This window comes from Vicia villosa, unplaced genomic scaffold (assembly GCF_029867415.1).
Source record: "Vicia villosa cultivar HV-30 ecotype Madison, WI unplaced genomic scaffold, Vvil1.0 ctg.002268F_1_1, whole genome shotgun sequence".
NCBI classification, from domain to species: domain Eukaryota; kingdom Viridiplantae; phylum Streptophyta; class Magnoliopsida; order Fabales; family Fabaceae; genus Vicia; species Vicia villosa.
This window is the reverse complement of record NW_026705880.1, coordinates 25,379-50,756: the sequence shown is the minus strand read 5'-3', so window position 1 is coordinate 50,756 and position 25,378 is coordinate 25,379.

The following is a 25,378-nucleotide window of genomic DNA, read 5'->3' as shown; positions in this document are numbered from 1 at the left end:
AATAATTATGATTTTATGTTCTATTTAATATATTTTTTTTGTAAATATTCTTTTAACTAAAATTTCTTTTGAATTTTCCTTTTTTATAAAATCATTAATAATATTTATTTTACATTTAGATAATTAATTTGATTTAATTTAAATAATTAAAGTGTTAATTAACTTTGTAATAATAGTTGAAATTATTTTCTTAGTTTAATAATAATTTAAATTATGTTTATTTGAATTAATAATTTAGATCAATTCATAATTTGATTATGGTTAATTTAATCAAAACATACTTTCGCCGATTTAATTAATGATTTTGGTTTTCTTATTTATTTTATTAACCATGGCTAACTTGTGCCCTGATCAGGGTTCGCGAGGTTTGTCGTTAGACCATCCATACACTAAAAACATTTCTTTTTTTTCTGTGCCTTTTCAGGGTTGACTCTTCCAATACGCTCCGACTATGTGCCACGTCAAATACAGAGCTAAGTACCTTATCTTTAAAGCATATTTTAATTTCTTTTAAAATCAGGGGTTTGTCTTGCCTTCACTATCTCTGCCTTGCCTTTTTCAGGGTTACTCCCGAGGCTTTCCGCCAACCGTATCAGAATCAAATTCGAAGCTAAGTGTCTTTTATTATTATTATATTTATTAATTTCATTATTTTTACTTTTATGGTTAATAAAGTTCGCCTTCGAACCGATAATGCACTCACTCTCTGTTTTCTGTCTCTTCTTTTTCCTTTTCAGGGTTTGTCAAATGCCAAAGCTACGTCGTTGGTAACCCTAAACCCTATTTTATTTTATGGCTTTTATTATTACTTGTGCCAAACCCTGTTGAGGATCCGCTGGTTTCACTTTCCCCTCCCCTTTATTGCTTTATATACTGCGTGGTTAGTAATTTAGGGAGTGCAAATTTAAACTGGATTAGAGTCACTAATTACAAGATAAATAACTGAATTGAACCACATGATTGTTGCACACACGCACTCTTTTGGGGTAACCTCTCTGTTGCCTTGTTGCCTGTTGCCTTGTTGCCTGTTGCCTTTGTGTTTTTTGTAGAATAAGCCATGTCCCTCGAATACGAGGATACCTCAGCCATGCTGCCTCGATAAATAAAGGTCATGCGACCCTAAATGATGCTGCCTTCGATACACTAATATGACCTCGACCCTCGAAAGTTGCCTACGAAAAATGCTGAGGTATCCTCTGGTTGCCTACGAAAAAAGGCTATTCTGGTCCTTCCCTTAGACTACCTGCCTCTCTATGGCATGTGTCAGTCTTGTGGCGAACGATGATGCGATGACCCTTCAATCTCCAAATGAAAGGCTTCCTGCCCTCTTATGGCAAGGATAGACCCTTTCGCCCTGAAAGGCTAAAAGAACTTCTTCTTTAAAACTATAAGGTAATTGCCCCTAATTGCTTTGCCTTGCTCAAAAAAAAATCTTTTCATATTCTTTCTCATAAACCTTCAATAAGGCAATGCTCATTTACGAGCTAAAGCCCTTATTTTTCTTCTTCTACATTTCTTACAAAAAACGAGCAAAGCAATTAAGAGCCCATGGAAAACCATGGATGCAAAGGATGCCTTACACCTTCCCTTTGCATAAATTACCCCCCGAACTCAAAATTTCTTTTAAAGGTTTTTCCTGTTCTTTTAGCCTTTCTATTTATTTGGATAAAATAAAAGTCAGTGGCGACTCTTGCTTACCGCGACATTTCGGTAAGAAGTCAGTTCACCGTATTACAGAACTGGCGACTCTGCTGGGGAGTTTTCGATAAAAGAGGGGTTACCTTAAAAGTTTAGGATCACTTAAATGTATTCTATTGTTTGCTTTGCTTGCTTTATTTTTCAGGGCTGTTTTGGGAATTAACTGAAGGACGAATCCTACACCCGGATTCAAGTACACTTAAGATTAGGAGTGGCATAGTCATGGCGACCTCTTTCACATATGTGGGAGATGAGTCAATATGAAGTTCACACTTGAGTTAGGACTCCATAGCATATGCACACCTTTCTCAAATGAGGGAGGTCTATGTATGTGTCTATGGGTGCGCCGGAGCTCAAGGACCTTTAGTTACCCTTAACCCATCCTGGCCTTTAGGAACGTAGTGGGGGGACTACTCTTGACAAATGTTGAGAACTAGTCGCTACCCGATGCTACAATTCAGATAGGTCCTTTCTCAAAGTATCATTGCATGGTGCGAATGCATCATGTCCGAGGGTGCTTTAGAAGGGCTGACAATTCTGGATAACTTATAGAACCTGTTGCTGAAATCTCCTTATCCATAGAAATACCCTTGGGAAGGACACCTGATCAAACTCCATGCAAGCCTTAAGCCAAAAATTGTGTGACTTGTGTGACTTGTTTGTGTTTGCTAATAACCTTTCTATTTCCTTGCAGGATCTGCTTGTAGGACATTTCGTCCTTATTACCTCATGCTTTACCCTTCTATTTCCTTGCAGGATTTGCTTGTAGGACATTTCGTCCTTATTACCCTGTGCTTTACTTAAGGCATTGCATCTGCATGACATCATAACATTGCACATTAACTAACCCTTTCAAGGATCTTAGGGATTTAGGGCGCACAATTTCAGTTACTCTTATCAAGGAAGGAATTCTTATCTAGGGGCAAGAGGATTTATTTTCCTCTGGCCATCTGTCTTCCAAATCAAAGACTGAGTACCTAATCAGGAGGCAAGAGGATTTATTTTATTCTTGTCGTATGCCTTCCAGTTCAGAGACACCGTACCTATCAAGGGGCAAGAGCATTTATTTTCCTCTGGCCACGTACCTTCCAATTCAGGAGTATCCCGAATCAGAGGTGATGACCCACTGGATATGGTGAGCTTGATTCTCAAAGAAAGACATTCAAAGACAAAAGTCAGAACTCTTCAGACAAAGACGCGACCAAACTATTTTCTAATGTTGCTAACTAAATTCCTAAAGATCCTTGAAAAGATTGCATTTGCATTCATAACATCACATAAAACTAACTTTTCCTTTCAGGTCGACCAACTGGTCAGAAAAATACCATCAACAAATCAATCCTAATTAGATGAACATTCTGGAAGCTTGACCCCCAGACTTCTGAAACATTCCAATCAGATATACATTCCGGAAGCTCGAACCCCGGACATTCTGAAAGTTCCAATCAGATGAACATTCTGGAAGCTTGACCCCCAGACTTCTGAAACATTCCAATCAGATATACATTCCGGAAGCTCGAACCCCGGACATTCTGAAAGTTCCAATCAGATGAACATTCTGGAAGCTTGACCCCCAGACTTCTGAAACATTCCAATCAGATATACATTCCGGAAGCTCGAACCCCGGACATTCTGAAACATTCTTATCAGATACACATTCCGGAAGCTCGAACCCCGGATACTCTGAATCTCTACACCAGTTCCACAACAACGACGCAAGCCAGATGCACCTAAGCGTCAATTCACCAAAATCAATATGTCGTCGGCTCAAACATTACAACATCTGTTGAAGATCAGATTGATTACTCTGAGGGATGCTCCTAAGAATTCTAACACCTCCACTCCTGGCTATAAACTCAATGCGAGGTGCGTGTACCATTCCAACACTCCTGGACGTTACACAAACAATTTCCGAACATTGAAGAATAAGATTCAAGATTTGATCGATGATAGGGAAATCAAATTCAACCCTCCTGAAAACTCCCGCGATGATCACTGCTCATATGCCTAGTCATGACAAGACTGATTGACGTCTAGACGGACGAACTTTTGGATCATTAGATCTACTTTCTTTTGCAAGTCTCTTTTCTGTTTGTTTAAACATTCGACTCATGATAGACATTATCTGTTTTAATAATCATCATCAGTGCATTGCATATGTTTGTCTTGAATAAATTATTTCGATATCACTCGTTTTAAATTATGTATTTACTTTGCATATGTTTTGTGTTTATTCAACTCTTGCTAAGCTGTAAGCCTTTTGAGGGAGGATGACGAAAACGATACTGCAATCTCATACAGTATGCTTTCGTACAAACTATGCTGATGATGTACAGGCATTGTTTCAATTCCTAAACAGTGGAGATATAAGGATGTTAATCCCTAGTTAAACCCTTTTGAGCCTAAGAAGTAGAAGTTTCTTTCTTGTAATAATTAAAACCCTTGATCATAACCTGGGGCAGGGTAGTTCTCAGTTAATTTGGCTGTGCATTCTATTTTAAAAGAATCATTCAGTACATCTTTCAACAAAGGTTTCAATCACAAGCGTTCATCCGCACACATCAAAGAAGTGTTGGAGATGTCAATCAAAAGCCAATGGTTCGTCAATCATTAAGCGAGGCAGTCAATATCTTTCAAAAAGAAAAAAATGAAAAAAAAAACATATATACAAAGAAAAGCCTGCTAAGTCAAAAGTCAAAAGATGACTTAGGCAAAAATCAAGGCATCCCGCTGGCTGTAATCTCAAAAATAAACAGTTCAGGCAAAAGTTAGGGATATCAAAAGATGAAAAGAGAGAAGTCAATAAATTACTGAACAACACAATATTGTGACTACCAAAAGGAAGAAGTGACTGTCATCTCAAGAAGTTCTCTTTGTTTGTGAACCACCATTATTATCAAAGGTGCAAATCCAAAAGTCTCTTGGAACCTGAATGCATAAGTTGAATTAACTGAGCTTAGGACTGAAGAACATCACGAAGAAGGGGATGGGTATAAATAAATTTTGAGCCATTATCCTTTGTTTCTTAAACCGCGAACCAAGCCACGTTACAACCCTTGAAAGTCCTAATTGAAGCATGATTAGTTCGAAAGCATATTGTCACCAAAAAGGTATCCCGACTCCTTAAGGTTTACTAAAATGCTGAGTCGATATTTCGCTTCTACAAAAATAGCATGTTTTTACAAATATCACGCTTTTACATCTCTTGTTTTAAATGTTTTTTCAAAAACTCAAGACAAACGTATGCATTGCATCTCATGAATTCATTATTAAACATATTCTGCTACATAATTTTAAATGTTAGCATCAGAAAGAACTTGCACAGGGTACAACTAATGACTGAAAGTTATCCCGACAGACAAGATTACTCCGAGAAGCAATGTCCCCTACGTATACAAGGGGCATGGCACGCTTTGCTCAATCAATCTGGGGCAATTAAGTCAAGATTCCGAGAATCTCTCAAGGATGCCAAAACAATCAGGGGCCTCATCCTAAGTTTATGATTACTGGGGGCATGTCACTCATAGTAAAGTCCTCGCAAGGCGAATCTTTCCAAAGTTCCTACTAACTGGGGCAAATTTATGCAAGTCCAGTTTTACATCCTTACCAAATACTCAGTGGCGTGTTCTAATCAAATCCAGGAATGGTAGTACTATAATACTGGGGGCAATGTTCAAGGCATCCATGCGTTCCCGTAATTCCGATTTCACAAGATCATATCCCCACAGAGTAATCATTAAGAAGATATCTTCAAACGCTCTCGACAAAGACATGGCTCCCCAACAGAGTTTACATCTTCAACACTATCGGTTCTCCAACACTTTACTCTTCTCCAACATGGTTTATTAATATCTCTAATCCCCAATCAGGGAACACCAAGTTACTGATCATCCCCAAGCAGAAATTATAAATCCCCAGCTGAGCATCTTCAAAACAAGATCAGACATCAAAATCACAAAGACATAGAGATTTATTTTTTCAATCAAGACAACATAAATCATATTCACATATCATATGTCATAAACATATTCATACATTTCATACATTACCTCATAATGAACTCATGCATAACATACAAAATCTCTCAGGGACTTATTACATAACACATGCATCATGACATTATATAAATTGCTACACCTATTGCAGAATACAGGTACAGACAAATGAACGAAATCTCCAACTTTCCAGGATCTAATTCAGCTACTACGAACGGTACTGACACGATCATCTTCCAAGATCTAATTCATTTACCACGAACGGTGGTGACACGATCATTTTCAAAGATCTAATTCAGTTACTACGAACAGTACTGACACGGTCAGAGATCTAATTCCGTCATCACGAACGGTGTGGACACGATCAATTACCTTTTTAGCCTAATTCAGCTACTACGAACGGTACTGACACGACTCAAAAGGATCTAATTCCATCATCACGAACGGTGTGGACACGATCAATTACCTCCTCAGTCTAATTTAGTTACTACGAACGGTGCTGACACGACAAGAGATCTAATTCTATCATCACGAACGGTGTAGACACGATCATCTTTCCAAGATCTAATTCAGGTATTACGAACGGTACTGACACGATCAACATTCGAAGATCTAATTCTGTCATCACGAACGGTGTAGACACGATCATCCTTCCCAAGTCTAATTCAGTTACTATGAACGGTGCTGACACGATCAATCTCCAACAAATATTCCTCAATACAAAAAATTTCAGCCTAACGCACGACATTCCAGACATCTACGGATGCAATTTGGATTAGTCTGACGCACGACTTATCTTTCAGCCTAACGCACGGCCTTCCAGACATCTGAGGATGCAATTTGGATTAGTCTAACGCACGACTTATCTTTCAGCCTAACGCACGGTTTTCCAGACATATGAGGATGCAATTGAGAATAGTCTAACGCACGATTTATTCTTCGACCTAACGCACGGTTTTCCAGACATCTAAGGATGCAATTGAGGATAGTCTAATGCACGATTTATTCCTCGGCCTAACGCATGGCTTTTTCCGGACATCTACGGATGCAAATTGGATCTAATCTGACGTACAACATATCCATCAGCCTAACGCACGGTTTTCCAGACATCTGCTGATGCAAACTAGACCCAGTCTAACGTACGACTCAACCTAAGAAACAGTCTAACGTACGACACATTCTGACTCTCAAGTATATCAAGTCGGATGGCATCTTTAAGCCCATCTTCGACAAAAGTCCCTACTTCAGCTAGGGCAAATTACTGGGTATTCTAGTGTTCAATCCTCTTCTACCTTCAAATTCCGACAGACACACATGCCAGTCTACATCTTCAGATATAAGAAAATTGAACAGGGGCAGCTGTCATACCCCAAAATTTGCCCTCATATGATTACATATGTCATTTTATTTCGATTAGGTGACATGACATAATTGGTAAGGAGGTAAGGTTTACAGATATACGGTCCCGAGTTCGAATCCCACTACTGATATTTTGCTCATGTTATTTGTTTCTAACTTCGGTTTTAATTTTATTTTAAACTTATATTCAAAAATCACAAAAAAATTGTTTTTTAATATTTAAGTATTATTTTCGTATTTATCATTTATTATTTATTAAAAAAATGTTTTTTTTACTTTTATGTATTTTTTATTCAAAAAATAACCAAAAATAACATAAAAAATAAATAAGGTAATTTTTTATTAAATTTTTGCAACAAGACAATTTTCTTGAATATTTTGATTTGATTCTATTAAAAAAATTAAAACAAAATAATCATGATAAAGTTTTGTTTAAAGGTTTGATATGAAATTATTTTATTCCTTTTTGAGTTAACCTATTTCTTTTAATATAAAACCACATATTAACTTCGCAAGAAAAAAAACGAAAAAGGGGCTGCAGAAAAACCCCATTCCAAAAGCTGCAAAAACGGTGATTCAAGAGGAAGGAAGGAACAAGACTTTGAGTCGATTCAGATCACCCTAAGTATCCCAGTCGAATCATTGTTGTCTCCTGGACGTATATCGATTCTCCTCATCAACCGAAACCTCATGAATCGTATTCCCGTATTCATGTTTTACGGCAAAAAATTTTAATCTGAAAATGTTCATGAGCGCACCTGGATCCATGTTTAATTGCATAGTTATGTTCAGAATCTTGTTTTCAGGCTACCTTTATGATTTGATTTGAGTTTCGTTGCAGAATGATGAATCCACCATAACTAGGGTTCATGAGCTTCAATTTGGGGCCACGTGATTAGGGACTAAATTCGTTGAAATCAATCGTGTGTTCGTACTCAGGAGATAACAATTATTCGATATGGATCATTAGTTTGCCTTGATTCACGTTATTCTGCAGGTTGGAGTTTGAAAAGCTATGGCCGCGTTGCCTGTTCCAGAAACGTTCCAACGAAGAAGAAGATAAGTCTGGGCGCACCTGTTGATTCAAAACTTTTAGTTCGTTTGGTTTGTATTATATTAATGTTGTTGCACAATGTTATCAACTAATCAAGCTGGTACAGATGGCACGACTGTCTTTGGTAAGCAAGAGCGCCTGGGTTTGAATCCCAGGCATGACAATGTATTTTTACATATTTATTTCCACTGGATTACATATGCACACCCAAAGCAAGCTCACGGTGCACCCTCCCATTGAAGCCTTTTGATCATCCTCAAATTCAGATCTACGCCCAGAAATTGCTAGCCCACCATGGGCACTCAAAGCCGCGCCACACATAAGCTGAGTTTCTTAATTTTTAATTTTATTTTTCAATAATTATGATTTTATGTTCTATTTAATATATTTTTTTTGTAAATATTCTTTTAACTAAAATTTCTTTTGAATTTTCCTTTTTTATAAAATCATTAATAATATTTATTTTACATTTAGATAATTAATTTGATTTAATTTAAATAATTAAAGTGTTAATTAACTTTGTAATAATAGTTGAAATTATTTTCTTAGTTTAATAATAATTTAAATTATGTTTATTTGAATTAATAATTTAGATCAATTCATAATTTGATTATGGTTAATTTAATCAAAACATACTTTCGCCGATTTAATTAATGATTTTGGTTTTCTTATTTATTTTATTAACCATGGCTAACTTGTGCCCTGATCAGGGTTCGCGAGGTTTGTCGTTAGACCATCCATACACTAAAAACATTTCTTTTTTTTCTGTGCCTTTTCAGGGTTGACTCTTCCAATACGCTCCGACTATGCGCCACGTCAAATACAGAGCTAAGTACCTTATCTTTAAAGCATATTTTAATTTCTTTTAAAATCAGGGGTTTGTCTTGCCTTCACTATCTCTGCCTTGCCTTTTTCAGGGTTACTCCCGAGGCTTTCCGCCAACCGTATCAGAATCAAATTCGAAGCTAAGTGTCTTTTATTATTATTATATTTATTAATTTCATTATTTTTACTTTTATGGTTAATAAAGTTCGCCTTCGAACCGATAATGCACTCACTCTCTGTTTTCTGTCTCTTCTTTTTCCTTTTCAGGGTTTGTCAAATGCCAAAGCTACGTCGTTGGTAACCCTAAACCCTATTTTATTTTATGGCTTTTATTATTACTTGTGCCAAACCCTGTTGAGGATCCGCTGGTTTCACTTTCCCCTCCCCTTTATTGCTTTATATACTGCGTGGTTAGTAATTTAGGGAGTGCAAATTTAAACTGGATTAGAGTCACTAATTACAAGATAAATAACTGAATTGAACCACATGATTGTTGCACACACGCACTCTTTTGGGGTAACCTCTCTGTTGCCTTGTTGCCTGTTGCCTTGTTGCCTGTTGCCTTTGTGTTTTTTGTAGAATAAGCCATGTCCCTCGAATACGAGGATACCTCAGCCATGCTGCCTCGATAAATAAAGGTCATGCGACCCTAAATGATGCTGCCTTCGATACACTAATATGACCTCGACCCTCGAAAGTTGCCTACGAAAAATGCTGAGGTATCCTCTGGTTGCCTACGAAAAAAGGCTATTCTGGTCCTTCCCTTAGACTACCTGCCTCTCTATGGCATGTGTCAGTCTTGTGGCGAACGATGATGCGATGACCCTTCAATCTCCAAATGAAAGGCTTCCTGCCCTCTTATGGCAAGGATAGACCCTTTCGCCCTGAAAGGCTAAAAGAACTTCTTCTTTAAAACTATAAGGTAATTGCCCCTAATTGCTTTGCCTTGCTCAAAAAAAAATCTTTTCATATTCTTTCTCATAAACCTTCAATAAGGCAATGCTCATTTACGAGCTAAAGCCCTTATTTTTCTTCTTCTACATTTCTTACAAAAAACGAGCAAAGCAATTAAGAGCCCATGGAAAACCATGGATGCAAAGGATGCCTTACACCTTCCCTTTGCATAAATTACCCCCCGAACTCAAAATTTCTTTTAAAGGTTTTTCCTGTTCTTTTAGCCTTTCTATTTATTTGGATAAAATAAAAGTCAGTGGCGACTCTTGCTTACCGCGACATTTCGGTAAGAAGTCAGTTCACCGTATTACAGAACTGGCGACTCTGCTGGGGAGTTTTCGATAAAAGAGGGGTTACCTTAAAAGTTTAGGATCACTTAAATGTATTCTATTGTTTGCTTTGCTTGCTTTATTTTTCAGGGCTGTTTTGGGAATTAACTGAAGGACGAATCCTACACCCGGATTCAAGTACACTTAAGATTAGGAGTGGCATAGTCATGGCGACCTCTTTCACATATGTGGGAGATGAGTCAATATGAAGTTCACACTTGAGTTAGGACTCCATAGCATATGCACACCTTTCTCAAATGAGGGAGGTCTATGTATGTGTCTATGGGTGCGCCGGAGCTCAAGGACCTTTAGTTACCCTTAACCCATCCTGGCCTTTAGGAACGTAGTGGGGGGACTACTCTTGACAAATGTTGAGAACTAGTCGCTACCCGATGCTACAATTCAGATAGGTCCTTTCTCAAAGTATCATTGCATGGTGCGAATGCATCATGTCCGAGGGTGCTTTAGAAGGGCTGACAATTCTGGATAACTTATAGAACCTGTTGCTGAAATCTCCTTATCCATAGAAATACCCTTGGGAAGGACACCTGATCAAACTCCATGCAAGCCTTAAGCCAAAAATTGTGTGACTTGTGTGACTTGTTTGTGTTTGCTACTAACCTTTCTATTTCCTTGCAGGATCTGCTTGTAGGACATTTCGTCCTTATTACCTCATGCTTTACCCTTCTATTTCCTTGCAGGATTTGCTTGTAGGACATTTCGTCCTTATTACCCTGTGCTTTACTTAAGGCATTGCATCTGCATGACATCATAACATTGCACATTAACTAACCCTTTCAAGGATCTTAGGGATTTAGGGCGCACAATTTCAGTTACTCTTATCAAGGAAGGAATTCTTATCTAGGGGCAAGAGGATTTATTTTCCTCTGGCCATCTGTCTTCCAAATCAAAGACTGAGTACCTAATCAGGAGGCAAGAGGATTTATTTTATTCTTGTCGTATGCCTTCCAGTTCAGAGACACCGTACCTATCAAGGGGCAAGAGGATTTATTTTCCTCTGGCCACGTACCTTCCAATTCAGGAGTATCCCGAATCAGAGGTGATGACCCACTGGATATGGTGAGCTTGATTCTCAAAGAAAGACATTCAAAGACAAAAGTCAGAACTCTTCAGACAAAGACGCGACCAAACTATTTTCTAATGTTGCTAACTAAATTCCTAAAGATCCTTGAAAAGATTGCATTTGCATTCATAACATCACATAAAACTAACTTTTCCTTTCAGGTCGACCAACTGGTCAGAAAAATACCATCAACAAATCAATCCTAATTAGATGAACATTCTGGAAGCTTGACCCCCAGACTTCTGAAACATTCCAATCAGATATACATTCCGGAAGCTCGAACCCCGGACATTCTGAAAGTTCCAATCAGATGAACATTCTGGAAGCTTGACCCCCAGACTTCTGAAACATTCCAATCAGATATACATTCCGGAAGCTCGAACCCCGGACATTCTGAAAGTTCCAATCAGATGAACATTCTGGAAGCTTGACCCCCAGACTTCTGAAACATTCCAATCAGATATACATTCCGGAAGCTCGAACCCCGGACATTCTGAAACATTCTTATCAGATACACATTCCGGAAGCTCGAACCCCGGATACTCTGAATCTCTACACCAGTTCCACAACAACGACGCAAGCCAGATGCACCTAAGCGTCAATTCACCAAAATCAATATGTCGTCGGCTCAAACATTACAACATCTGTTGAAGATCAGATTGATTACTCTGAGGGATGCTCCTAAGAATTCTAACACCTCCACTCCTGGCTATAAACTCAATGCGAGGTGCGTGTACCATTCCAACACTCCTGGACGTTACACAAACAATTTCCGAACATTGAAGAATAAGATTCAAGATTTGATCGATGATAGGGAAATCAAATTCAACCCTCCTGAAAACTCCCGCGATGATCACTGCTCATATGCCTAGTCATGACAAGACTGATTGACGTCTAGACGGACGAACTTTTGGATCATTAGATCTACTTTCTTTTGCAAGTCTCTTTTCTGTTTGTTTAAACATTCGACTCATGATAGACATTATCTGTTTTAATAATCATCATCAGTGCATTGCATATGTTTGTCTTGAATAAATTATTTCGATATCACTCGTTTTAAATTATGTATTTACTTTGCATATGTTTTGTGTTTATTCAACTCTTGCTAAGCTGTAAGCCTTTTGAGGGAGGATGACGAAAACGATACTGCAATCTCATACAGTATGCTTTCGTACAAACTATGCTGATGATGTACAGGCATTGTTTCAATTCCTAAACAGTGGAGATATAAGGATGTTAATCCCTAGTTAAACCCTTTTGAGCCTAAGAAGTAGAAGTTTCTTTCTTGTAATAATTAAAACCCTTGATCATAACCTGGGGCAGGGTAGTTCTCAGTTAATTTGGCTGTGCATTCTATTTTAAAAGAATCATTCAGTACATCTTTCAACAAAGGTTTCAATCACAAGCGTTCATCCGCACACATCAAAGAAGTGTTGGAGATGTCAATCAAAAGCCAATGGTTCGTCAATCATTAAGCGAGGCAGTCAATATCTTTCAAAAAGAAAAAAATGAAAAAAAAACATATATACAAAGAAAAGCCTGCTAAGTCAAAAGTCAAAAGATGACTTAGGCAAAAATCAAGGCATCCCGCTGGCTGTAATCTCAAAAATAAACAGTTCAGGCAAAAGTTAGGGATATCAAAAGATGAAAAGAGAGAAGTCAATAAATTACTGAACAACACAATGTTGTGACTACCAAAAGGAAGAAGTGACTGTCATCTCAAGAAGTTCTCTTTGTTTGTGAACCACCATTATTATCAAAGGTGCAAATCCAAAAGTCTCTTGGAACCTGAATGCATAAGTTGAATTAACTGAGCTTAGGACTGAAGAACATCACGAAGAAGGGGATGGGTATAAATAAATTTTGAGCCATTATCCTTTGTTTCTTAAACCGCGAACCAAGCCACGTTACAACCCTTGAAAGTCCTAATTGAAGCATGATTAGTTCGAAAGCATATTGTCACCAAAAAGGTATCCCGACTCCTTAAGGTTTACTAAAATGCTGAGTCGATATTTCGCTTCTACAAAAATAGCATGTTTTTACAAATATCACGCTTTTACATCTCTTGTTTTAAATGTTTTTTCAAAAACTCAAGACAAACGTATGCATTGCATCTCATGAATTCATTATTAAACATATTCTGCTACATAATTTTAAATGTTAGCATCAGAAAGAACTTGCACAGGGTACAACTAATGACTGAAAGTTATCCCGACAGACAAGATTACTCCGAGAAGCAATGTCCCCTACGTATACAAGGGGCATGGCACGCTTTGCTCAATCAATCTGGGGCAATTAAGTCAAGATTCCGAGAATCTCTCAAGGATGCCAAAACAATCAGGGGCCTCATCCTAAGTTTATGATTACTGGGGGCATGTCACTCATAGTAAAGTCCTCGCAAGGCGAATCTTTCCAAAGTTCCTACTAACTGGGGCAAATTTATGCAAGTCCAGTTTTACATCCTTACCAAATACTCAGTGGCGTGTTCTAATCAAATCCAGGAATGGTAGTACTATAATACTGGGGGCAATGTTCAAGGCATCCATGCGTTCCCGTAATTCCGATTTCACAAGATCATATCCCCACAGAGTAATCATTAAGAAGATATCTTCAAACGCTCTCGACAAAGACATGGCTCCCCAACAGAGTTTACATCTTCAACACTATCGGTTCTCCAACACTTTACTCTTCTCCAACATGGTTTATTAATATCTCTAATCCCCAATCAGGGAACACCAAGTTACTGATCATCCCCAAGCAGAAATTATAAATCCCCAGCTGAGCATCTTCAAAACAAGATCAGACATCAAAATCACAAAGACATAGAGATTTATTTTTTCAATCAAGACAACATAAATCATATTCACATATCATATGTCATAAACATATTCATACATTTCATACATTACCTCATAATGAACTCATGCATAACATACAAAATCTCTCAGGGACTTATTACATAACACATGCATCATGACATTATATAAATTGCTACACCTATTGCAGAATACAGGTACAGACAAATGAACGAAATCTCCAACTTTCCAGGATCTAATTCAGCTACTACGAACGGTACTGACACGATCATCTTCCAAGATCTAATTCATTTACCACGAACGGTGGTGACACGATCATTTTCAAAGATCTAATTCAGTTACTACGAACAGTACTGACACGGTCAGAGATCTAATTCCGTCATCACGAACGGTGTGGACACGATCAATTACCTTTTTAGCCTAATTCAGCTACTACGAACGGTACTGACACGACTCAAAAGGATCTAATTCCATCATCACGAACGGTGTGGACACGATCAATTACCTCCTCAGTCTAATTTAGTTACTACGAACGGTGCTGACACGACAAGAGATCTAATTCTATCATCACGAACGGTGTAGACACGATCATCTTTCCAAGATCTAATTCAGGTATTACGAACGGTACTGACACGATCAACATTCGAAGATCTAATTCTGTCATCACGAACGGTGTAGACACGATCATCCTTCCCAAGTCTAATTCAGTTACTATGAACGGTGCTGACACGATCAATCTCCAACAAATATTCCTCAATACAAAAAATTTCAGCCTAACGCACGACATTCCAGACATCTACGGATGCAATTTGGATTAGTCTGATGCACGACTTATCTTTCAGCCTAACGCACGGCCTTCCAGACATCTGAGGATGCAATTTGGATTAGTCTAACGCACGACTTATCTTTCAGCCTAACGCACGGTTTTCCAGACATATGAGGATGCAATTGAGAATAGTCTAACGCACGATTTATTCTTCGACCTAACGCACGGTTTTCCAGACATCTAAGGATGCAATTGAGGATAGTCTAATGCACGATTTATTCCTCGGCCTAACGCATGGCTTTTTCCGGACATCTACGGATGCAAATTGGATCTAATCTGACGTACAACATATCCATCAGCCTAACGCACGGTTTTCCAGACATCTGCTGATGCAAACTAGACCCAGTCTAACGTACGACTCAACCTAAGAAACAGTCTAACGTACGACACATTCTGACTCTCAAGTATATCAAGTCGGATGGCATCTTTAAGCCCATCTTCGACAAAAGTCCCTACTTCAGCTAGGGCAAATTACTGGGTATTCTAGTGTTCAATCCTCTTCTACCTTCAAATTCCGACAGACACACATGCCAGTCTACATCTTCAGATATAAGAAAATTGAACAGGGGCAGCTGTCATACCCCAAAATTTGCCCTCATATGATTACATATGTCATTTTATTTCGATTAGGTGACATGACATAATTGGTAAGGAGGTAAGGTTTACAGATATACGGTCCCGAGTTCGAATCCCACTACTGATATTTTGCTCATGTTATTTGTTTCTAACTTCGGTTTTAATTTTATTTTAAACTTATATTCAAAAATCACAAAAAAATTGTTTTTTAATATTTAAGTATTATTTTCGTATTTATCATTTATTATTTATTAAAAAAATGTTTTTTTTACTTTTATGTTTTTTTTATTCAAAAAATAACCAAAAATAACATAAAAAATAAATAAGGTAATTTTTTATTAAATTTTTGCAACAAGACAATTTTCTTGAATATTTTGATTTGATTCTATTAAAAAAATTAAAACAAAATAATCATGATAAAGTTTTGTTTAAAGGTTTGATATGAAATTATTTTATTCCTTTTTGAGTTAACCTATTTCTTTTAATATAAAACCACATATTAACTTCGCAAGAAAAAAAACGAAAAAGGGGCTGCAGAAAAACCCCATTCCAAAAGCTGCAAAAACGGTGATTCAAGAGGAAGGAAGGAACAAGACTTTGAGTCGATTCAGATCACCCTAAGTATCCCAGTCGAATCATTGTTGTCTCCTGGACGTATATCGATTCTCCTCATCAACCGAAACCTCATGAATCGTATTCCCGTATTCATGTTTTACGGCAAAAAATTTTAATCTGAAAATGTTCATGAGCGCACCTGGATCCATGTTTAATTGCATAGTTATGTTCAGAATCTTGTTTTCAGGCTACCTTTATGATTTGATTTGAGTTTCGTTGCAGAATGATGAATCCACCATAACTAGGGTTCATGAGCTTCAATTTGGGGCCACGTGATTAGGGACTAAATTCGTTGAAATCAATCGTGTGTTCGTACTCAGGAGATAACAATTATTCGATATGGATCATTAGTTTGCCTTGATTCACGTTATTCTGCAGGTTGGAGTTTGAAAAGCTATGGCCGCGTTGCCTGTTCCAGAAACGTTCCAACGAAGAAGAAGATAAGTCTGGGCGCACCTGTTGATTCAAAACTTTTAGTTCGTTTGGTTTGTATTATATTAATGTTGTTGCACAATGTTATCAACTAATCAAGCTGGTACAGATGGCACGACTGTCTTTGGTAAGCAAGAGCGCCTGGGTTTGAATCCCAGGCATGACAATGTATTTTTACATATTTATTTCCACTGGATTACATATGCACACCCAAAGCAAGCTCACGGTGCACCCTCCCATTGAAGCCTTTTGATCATCCTCAAATTCAGATCTACGCCCAGAAATTGCTAGCCCACCATGGGCACTCAAAGCCGCGCCACACATAAGCTGAGTTTCTTAATTTTTAATTTTATTTTTCAATAATTATGATTTTATGTTCTATTTAATATATTTTTTTTGTAAATATTCTTTTAACTAAAATTTCTTTTGAATTTTCCTTTTTTATAAAATCATTAATAATATTTATTTTACATTTAGATAATTAATTTGATTTAATTTAAATAATTAAAGTGTTAATTAACTTTGTAATAATAGTTGAAATTATTTTCTTAGTTTAATAATAATTTAAATTATGTTTATTTGAATTAATAATTTAGATCAATTCATAATTTGATTATGGTTAATTTAATCAAAACATACTTTCGCCGATTTAATTAATGATTTTGGTTTTCTTATTTATTTTATTAACCATGGCTAACTTGTGCCCTGATCAGGGTTCGCGAGGTTTGTCGTTAGACCATCCATACACTAAAAACATTTCTTTTTTTTCTGTGCCTTTTCAGGGTTGACTCTTCCAATACGCTCCGACTATGCGCCACGTCAAATACAGAGCTAAGTACCTTATCTTTAAAGCATATTTTAATTTCTTTTAAAATCAGGGGTTTGTCTTGCCTTCACTATCTCTGCCTTGCCTTTTTCAGGGTTACTCCCGAGGCTTTCCGCCAACCGTATCAGAATCAAATTCGAAGCTAAGTGTCTTTTATTATTATTATATTTATTAATTTCATTATTTTTACTTTTATGGTTAATAAAGTTCGCCTTCGAACCGATAATGCACTCACTCTCTGTTTTCTGTCTCTTCTTTTTCCTTTTCAGGGTTTGTCAAATGCCAAAGCTACGTCGTTGGTAACCCTAAACCCTATTTTATTTTATGGCTTTTATTATTACTTGTGCCAAACCCTGTTGAGGATCCGCTGGTTTCACTTTCCCCTCCCCTTTATTGCTTTATATACTGCGTGGTTAGTAATTTAGGGAGTGCAAATTTAAACTGGATTAGAGTCACTAATTACAAGATAAATAACTGAATTGAACCACATGATTGTTGCACACACGCACTCTTTTGGGGTAACCTCTCTGTTGCCTTGTTGCCTGTTGCCTTGTTGCCTGTTGCCTTTGTGTTTTTTGTAGAATAAGCCATGTCCCTCGAATACGAGGATACCTCAGCCATGCTGCCTCGATAAATAAAGGTCATGCGACCCTAAATGATGCTGCCTTCGATACACTAATATGACCTCGACCCTCGAAAGTTGCCTACGAAAAATGCTGAGGTATCCTCTGGTTGCCTACGAAAAAAGGCTATTCTGGTCCTTCCCTTAGACTACCTGCCTCTCTATGGCATGTGTCAGTCTTGTGGCGAACGATGATGCGATGACCCTTCAATCTCCAAATGAAAGGCTTCCTGCCCTCTTATGGCAAGGATAGACCCTTTCGCCCTGAAAGGCTAAAAGAACTTCTTCTTTAAAACTATAAGGTAATTGCCCCTAATTGCTTTGCCTTGCTCAAAAAAAAATCTTTTCATATTCTTTCTCATAAACCTTCAATAAGGCAATGCTCATTTACGAGCTAAAGCCCTTATTTTTCTTCTTCTACATTTCTTACAAAAAACGAGCAAAGCAATTAAGAGCCCATGGAAAACCATGGATGCAAAGGATGCCTTACACCTTCCTTTTGCATAAATTACCCCCCGAACTCAAAATTTCTTTTAAACGTTTTTCCTGTTCTTTTAGCCTTTCTATTTATTTGGATAAAATAAAAGTCAGTGGCGACTCTTGCTTACCGCGACATTTCGGTAAGAAGTCAGTTCACCGTATTACAATAGTCATAGCATCTTTTGTTCAACTAAAACAACCTCGAAACAACAAATACTCAACAAAATCAACTTAACATCCAACAATTGAGGTAATAACAACAACAAAACAACAAATGTCCATCCCCCCGAGTGTTACGTATCAAAGCAACGACACCGACTTGAACTAATGAAGGTCACTGGCCTTCATTCTTGATTACCTGCACGTTACCAACATAGGGGTAACATTCAAACAGAAGGGGTGAGATATCGAACCATATAATCAGACGTATGATAAATACTATATTAGAATCAGATCATACAAAATCACCACCTTACAACTTTATAACAATGTTTATTACAACAACATCATCAACATAATATAACAACAAAGTCATCATCACAACAACTCAAATATGCAACACGAAATATGACTCATACAATGCACATGCATGTGGTTGCATTGTAGCATAACTCCCAACTTCACAACGGAGCATAACTCCCAACTTAATAATTGCCAATTAATAGAGGCATCAATAAGGCATAAGCCTTCATCACAGTTTGCTAATCAAGGCCAAGGCATAAACCTTCTTTGCAGTTTGTCAATCCAAGTCGTCGCAAAGTATGCAATGTATGTGGCTCATGTATGCGACATCACAACAACAACGTCAATATCAACCATTCAACAACAATCAACAACAACAACACAACTATAATAATTCAATAACAACTTAACAACAATAATCATTCATCGCAAGGCATAAGCCTATATCACCATTGTTACCAATAAATAGAGGCAACTCATCAACACATCAACACTGGCCATATGCCTACAACTTAGTATTGCCAATAAATAAAGGCATTTCAACACCATTCGCCATTTGCAACTTCACAGTTTAACAACAACATACCAATAACATTAATTTAACAACAACATCACAACAAAACAACATTGGCCACCAGCCTGATAATTCACACAATGAATCAACCAAATTATACTATAATTACTCCGCGTAATTATTCAGACAATTCAAGTATTTCCGGGTAATTAATTACTTGCTAAAGTTACTAATATTTTCTACTCTGAACTACTATTATCCAACACATATTGTTACTACTAATTTATACTACTTATGTTATTCACTTAATAATTTATTACTAGTCACTACATTAATCTTCTGCCAACTTATTCCATTAATTACTTCTACTGATACTCCTCTGTTAAATTATTAAATATGCTATTTTACAGCTACTAAAATATTCTCTGCTACTCATATGCTAATTCTTAACCTATTAGATTCATTTCCGTCAAATACTACTAACTCTGCAATTTAATCGGATCTGCTATATTATTTAACTATATACCAATTATGCTATTCTGCTGCTGATATTTCCTTTTACCATCACTGCTACTGGAACTCTACTGAATATATATATATATATATATATATAGAGTCTATATATATATATATATATATATATATATATATATATATATATATATATATATATATATATATATATATATATAGACTCTACTAAATCAATTAAATTCCAAGACCCAATTGCAACTCAATTATTTATATTGTCTCTATCATTTAATTCTCTACAGACATATATATAGACTCTACTAAATCAATTAAATTCCAAGACCCAATTGCAACTCAATTATTTATATTGTCTCTATCATTTAATTCTCTACAGACAACTCTAAATATGTCATAGTTACGCAAAACAATTAAAAGTATCACTTTGAATAACCCAAAACAACTCTAACAACTCTATTGACAACTCTAACGGAATTGAAACTAACCAATTAACCAAATAACTCAATATTTATCTCTAACTCGAACCCCTAAAATATTATACTAACAATATTAAATCACTATTATTAATATTATTATTATTATTATAAAATATATATACATTGTAAACTTAAATGAATATTATATTATTAGTCCGAATTCTCTAAATCACGCTATAGTATTATATATCATGGAAGTTGCTACAGTATCAAATAATGACTACTATTTCGGCCTTATTTATAAGCAAAGATTCCTTTTTTAGGTTCATTGAGTAATGATTATATCTGATCTACTATGCAGATCAGATACGTTCATTACTCAATGAACCTAAAAAATGAATCTTTGCTTATAAATAAGGCCGGAGGAAGTATATGTTTATTCTGAAGTGAGTGACGCTACAGTAACTTATTACTTCACTTACCAAAACATATATATAGGGTGATACATTAATATAGTGTGCCTCTCGGCACATTCATTCTTCACAAAGGAGTGTCGCTCGGCAAGCCCCATGTGCCCCTCGGTTTCGGCACACCCTGTGCCCTTTGTATAATTATCAATTTTCAACACAATTTTCAACACAGAACCTCGTATAATTATCAGACCAATATATAATTGCAGCAGCGTCAATTTTTCATCGAATCAGCAATTTTACAGAGACAATAATTTTACCCAATCTACTATCAAGCCCTTACTAAGACATTGCCCAAATACCCCAAATTACCCTTCACTTACATTTCATTTACACTAACAATTGGATAAAAACGTAATCAACTAAATATGTTATGGAAAGTCCCTACTTTTATCACCCAAATCAACAAGTGCTTAATTCTAATTGGTCCAACGATTTCATTCTATTTCCCTCCAACAAAAGCAAACGAGTTCTCCTCTTCTTCAAACATTGTCAACATTTCTCTCTCATTACCCCAACCTTCTCTGCACAACTCCTTAGTTGAAGAACAAACCCGGGTAAGACATTTCTCCTGAGATTGTTGTTTACCTTTTTTTATTCTGGCTTTCTTTCTTTCTTCGTATCTTGGAATGTATCTTCGTTGGGTTACTGTAAAGTCGCAAGCTTTTGTGTTTTTTTTGCAAGAATGAGTTTTTTGTTTACATTTTTGTTGGCTCTTCATACTGCTGTGTTGTTTGTTTTCTCCGACTTGCAGCGATTCTCCAGCCTCTTTTCATATTACTTGTTATAGTTATTGATTTTCTGGTATGTTTATTCGTGTTTTCAAGCATTTTCCAAATGAGAAAAAATACAGAGACTTAGTCTTCCAAACAGTTTTCTTTGTTTTGTGGTATCTTGGAATGTATTTTCATAGGGTTACCGTAAAGACGCAATCTTTCGTGTTTTTTTGGAACACTGAGTTTGTTGTTTACATTTTTGTACCTTTCATGTATTTTGTAATGTTTCTACACTATCAGTTCTAAATGGATGGCTTTATTATCTTTTTTCATACCTTTCATGCATTTTGTACTGTTTCTACACTATCAGTCAAGCATTTTTTTTTAACATTTTACATATTCAGATACGTGCACGATGTCTCGGGCTCCCATTCTCATTAAGGAGCTGGTCAAAGGGAACCAGGTGTGGAAAATGCACATCAGGGTCGTGGACCTGTGGATTGTTACAGAAAAGTCAGGGTATCAACACTTGGAGTTGGTTATACAAGATGGAACGGTATGGCTTTTATCATTACAGTTTTATTGTTTTATGTTATGCTGCTGATTATTTCTCCTAAAAATAACAGGGTGACCAAATTCATGTGACCACTAGTCGTTGGGATTTTAAAGATTGGATAGAGCAGATCAAAGAGCATGAAACTTATTATCTCTATAATGGGGAGCCTGTGGTTAATGATGGCCCTTTGAAAGTATGTTCAAACCCTCTCAAGATTCTCTTTAATGGAGGGACTACTCTCACCAAGGTAGACATACCAGACATCCCACCACACAAATTCAACTTTCATGCCATTGAAAACATTCTCAATGGACATTTCAAACCTGATCTGCTCTATGGTTAGTTATTTCATGTTGTTTTTGTTGTTTATCATGAATGAGCTTTCTATTTTGAATAACCTAATGACTCACCCTTCTTTGAAATAGATGTTATTGGTGTCTTACAAGATGTTGTTAAGAAACAAATGGGAGGTGACGGTAAGAAGTCCTGTATCAATATCACATTATATCAAGGTGATTGTGAAACTACATGGTATACCGTTGAGTATTGTGTCGGATAGAGATCCAAGTTTCACATCAGATTTTTGGAAAGGTTTGCAAGAGGCTCTAGGTTCTAAGTTGAGGTTGAGTTCGGCTTATCATCCTCAGACAGACGGTCAGACCGAAAGGACTATTCAATCGTTAGAAGACTTGTTGAGGGCTTGTGTTATAGAGAAGGGAGGTTCGTGGGATACTTATCTTCCGTTGATAGAATTCACTTACAACAACAGTTTTCATTCTAGTATCGGAATGGCACCTTTTGAAGCGCTATATGGTCGTAAGTGTAGAACTCCATTGTGTTGGTTTGAATCGGGCGAGAGTGTGGTACTCGGACCTGAAATAGTAAGAGAGACTACAGAGAAGGTGAAATTTATTCGTGAGAAGATGAGAAGTTCACAGAGTAGGCAAAAGAGTTATCATGACAAGCGAAGGAAAGATTTGGAATTCCAAGCCGGTGATCATGTATTCTTAAGAGTTACGCCTATGACTGGTGTTGGACGAGCTTTGAAATCGAGGAAGCTTACTTCGCGTTTTATTGGTCCTTATCAGATATCGGAGCGAGTTGGCAAAGTTGCGTATCGGGTGGCGTTACCGCCAAGTCTTTCTAATCTGCACGATGTATTCCATGTGTCTCAGTTGAGGAGATACATTGCGGATCCGTCCCATGTGATTCAGATGGATGATGTGCAAGTGCGTGAGAACCTGACGGTTGAGACGATACCAGTGCGTATTGAAGATCGTGAGACTAAGACTCTGCGAGGCAAGGAGATCGCCTTGGTGAAAGTCGTATGGTTAAGTGCGGCAGGTGAGAGTTTGACCTGGGAGTTGGAGAGCAAGATGCGAGATTCCTATCCTGAGTTGTTTGTAGCAGGTAATCTTATTTTCGAGGACGAAAATCTTTTAAGTGGGGGAGGGTTGTAACGCCCATAAATGTGTTTTTCTGATTAATTGTGATGTTTACTACATTTTCCTAATTTTACCGTTTTCGAGTCGAGTCAGTCGGTAAATATTAATTATGTTAATATTTTACTTATTACTTTCCATGTGTGTAATTATTATGTTTTGGGTGTTAATTGGTTAGAATTAATGTTTAGTGACATTTGGGCCAAAATTAGAATTTATGAAAGTTGAGTGGGGGAAAATGAGAAGTAGAGAAATAGAAAGAGATATTTTGATATATAGAGAAAATGAGATATTTTGAGATAGAAAGAAAGAAAGAGAACTTGGGAAGAGAAGAGAAACAAGAGAAAAACAAAGAGAAGAAGAGAGTTGTAGAATCCAAACCAAGCTAGAGCCAAGAATCCAACCAAGGTAAGGGGGATGAATATAGTTTATCTTGATTGTATGGTTCTTGTAGTTTTGTATTCTTTGTTCTTGTTCTTCCTCTTTTCCAAGCTTGCTCAACAATGGCAAATTGTGTGTTTTGTGAGTTTTGAAGATATAAACTTGATTTTATGGTGTGTATGTGTGCTATGATGATAGATATTCCCATGGATCATGTTTGTTTTTCATTTCTCCATGTTTTCTTGCTTATGAAGAAATTTAGGTCAAAGACAACATGTGATGATCCAACCATATGATAATCATGGATTAGGTGTATATATAGCATGTTTGTGTTGTATTGGGGTTGGGATGAAGGTTTAAATGGGTTTTGAATGGGTTGGAGGGAGCTGAGACGGTCTGTTGCAGAACTGGTTTTTCTGGGTTTACGCAGGTCCGCTGAGCGGAGGGGGTCCGCTGAGCGGAGGTTATTTTGCATGAAATCTCTGTCTGGGTCCGCTGAGCGGAGGTTCTGTATTTTTGTTTGGTGATTCCCTGTCTGGGTCCGCTGAGCGGAGCTCAAGCGGACTGTGTGAAATTTTGTTTTTCCAAACTTTGTTTTGTTGTATCTTTTGAACCGTAGGTCGTTTCTACGCGCCGTTTGAAGTATTATGAGAACCCTTGAGTATGCTTCATGATAGAGAGGAGTGTGTTGGTGGTTGAATGATTTTTCATAAATGTATTTTGTGAAATGATATTTGCTAATCAAGTATGTTTTGACGGTATACGTGCGCTGTGTGAATATGAACGCCTGAGTGGCAATTTTGATGATGTATCCGTGTAGAATAATATAACCGGTGTGATGTAGATATGTGACCGAGTTATATTGTTGTTGTTGTTGTTATGTAATTGAGTCGTTTGTATGCACAGCATGACATTTCATTACGTTAATGGCGGAATGCTATTAACAGGTGGCCTGAATTGGCAATTATTACCAGTGGGAGCTTAATGCTCGGTAAAAAGGTGTATTTGCCCGAGTGGCAAGAGGCCATCAGTGGGGGCTAGATGCTCGATGACGGTTAGTCGTAGCTTACTGCTTGACAAAGGTGTATTTTCCTTAGGGAAAGAAGTCCCAGCATAATGCTCGGCAAGGTGTATTTGTTATAATGACAAGGAGGAGTTTTACTCCGGATTTGGTACCACATGCATACGCATAGTCGAGTCTCATTCATCATCTTCGGTCTTTATAATTTATGTTATCATTCATATACCGCATTACTTATATATTGATTGCGGTTGACTTATTGGATTATCTTGTTATATGATTCTTAATGATATTGTGGGCATTACTATATTGATCATGCTTTCATTATGAATTGTATTCTCACCCTTCTGCCTTAATGTTACCTACTCGTGGGTAATGTGCAGGTGATCCGCAGGTGTAGGTGCTCTCTTTGTAGTCGTC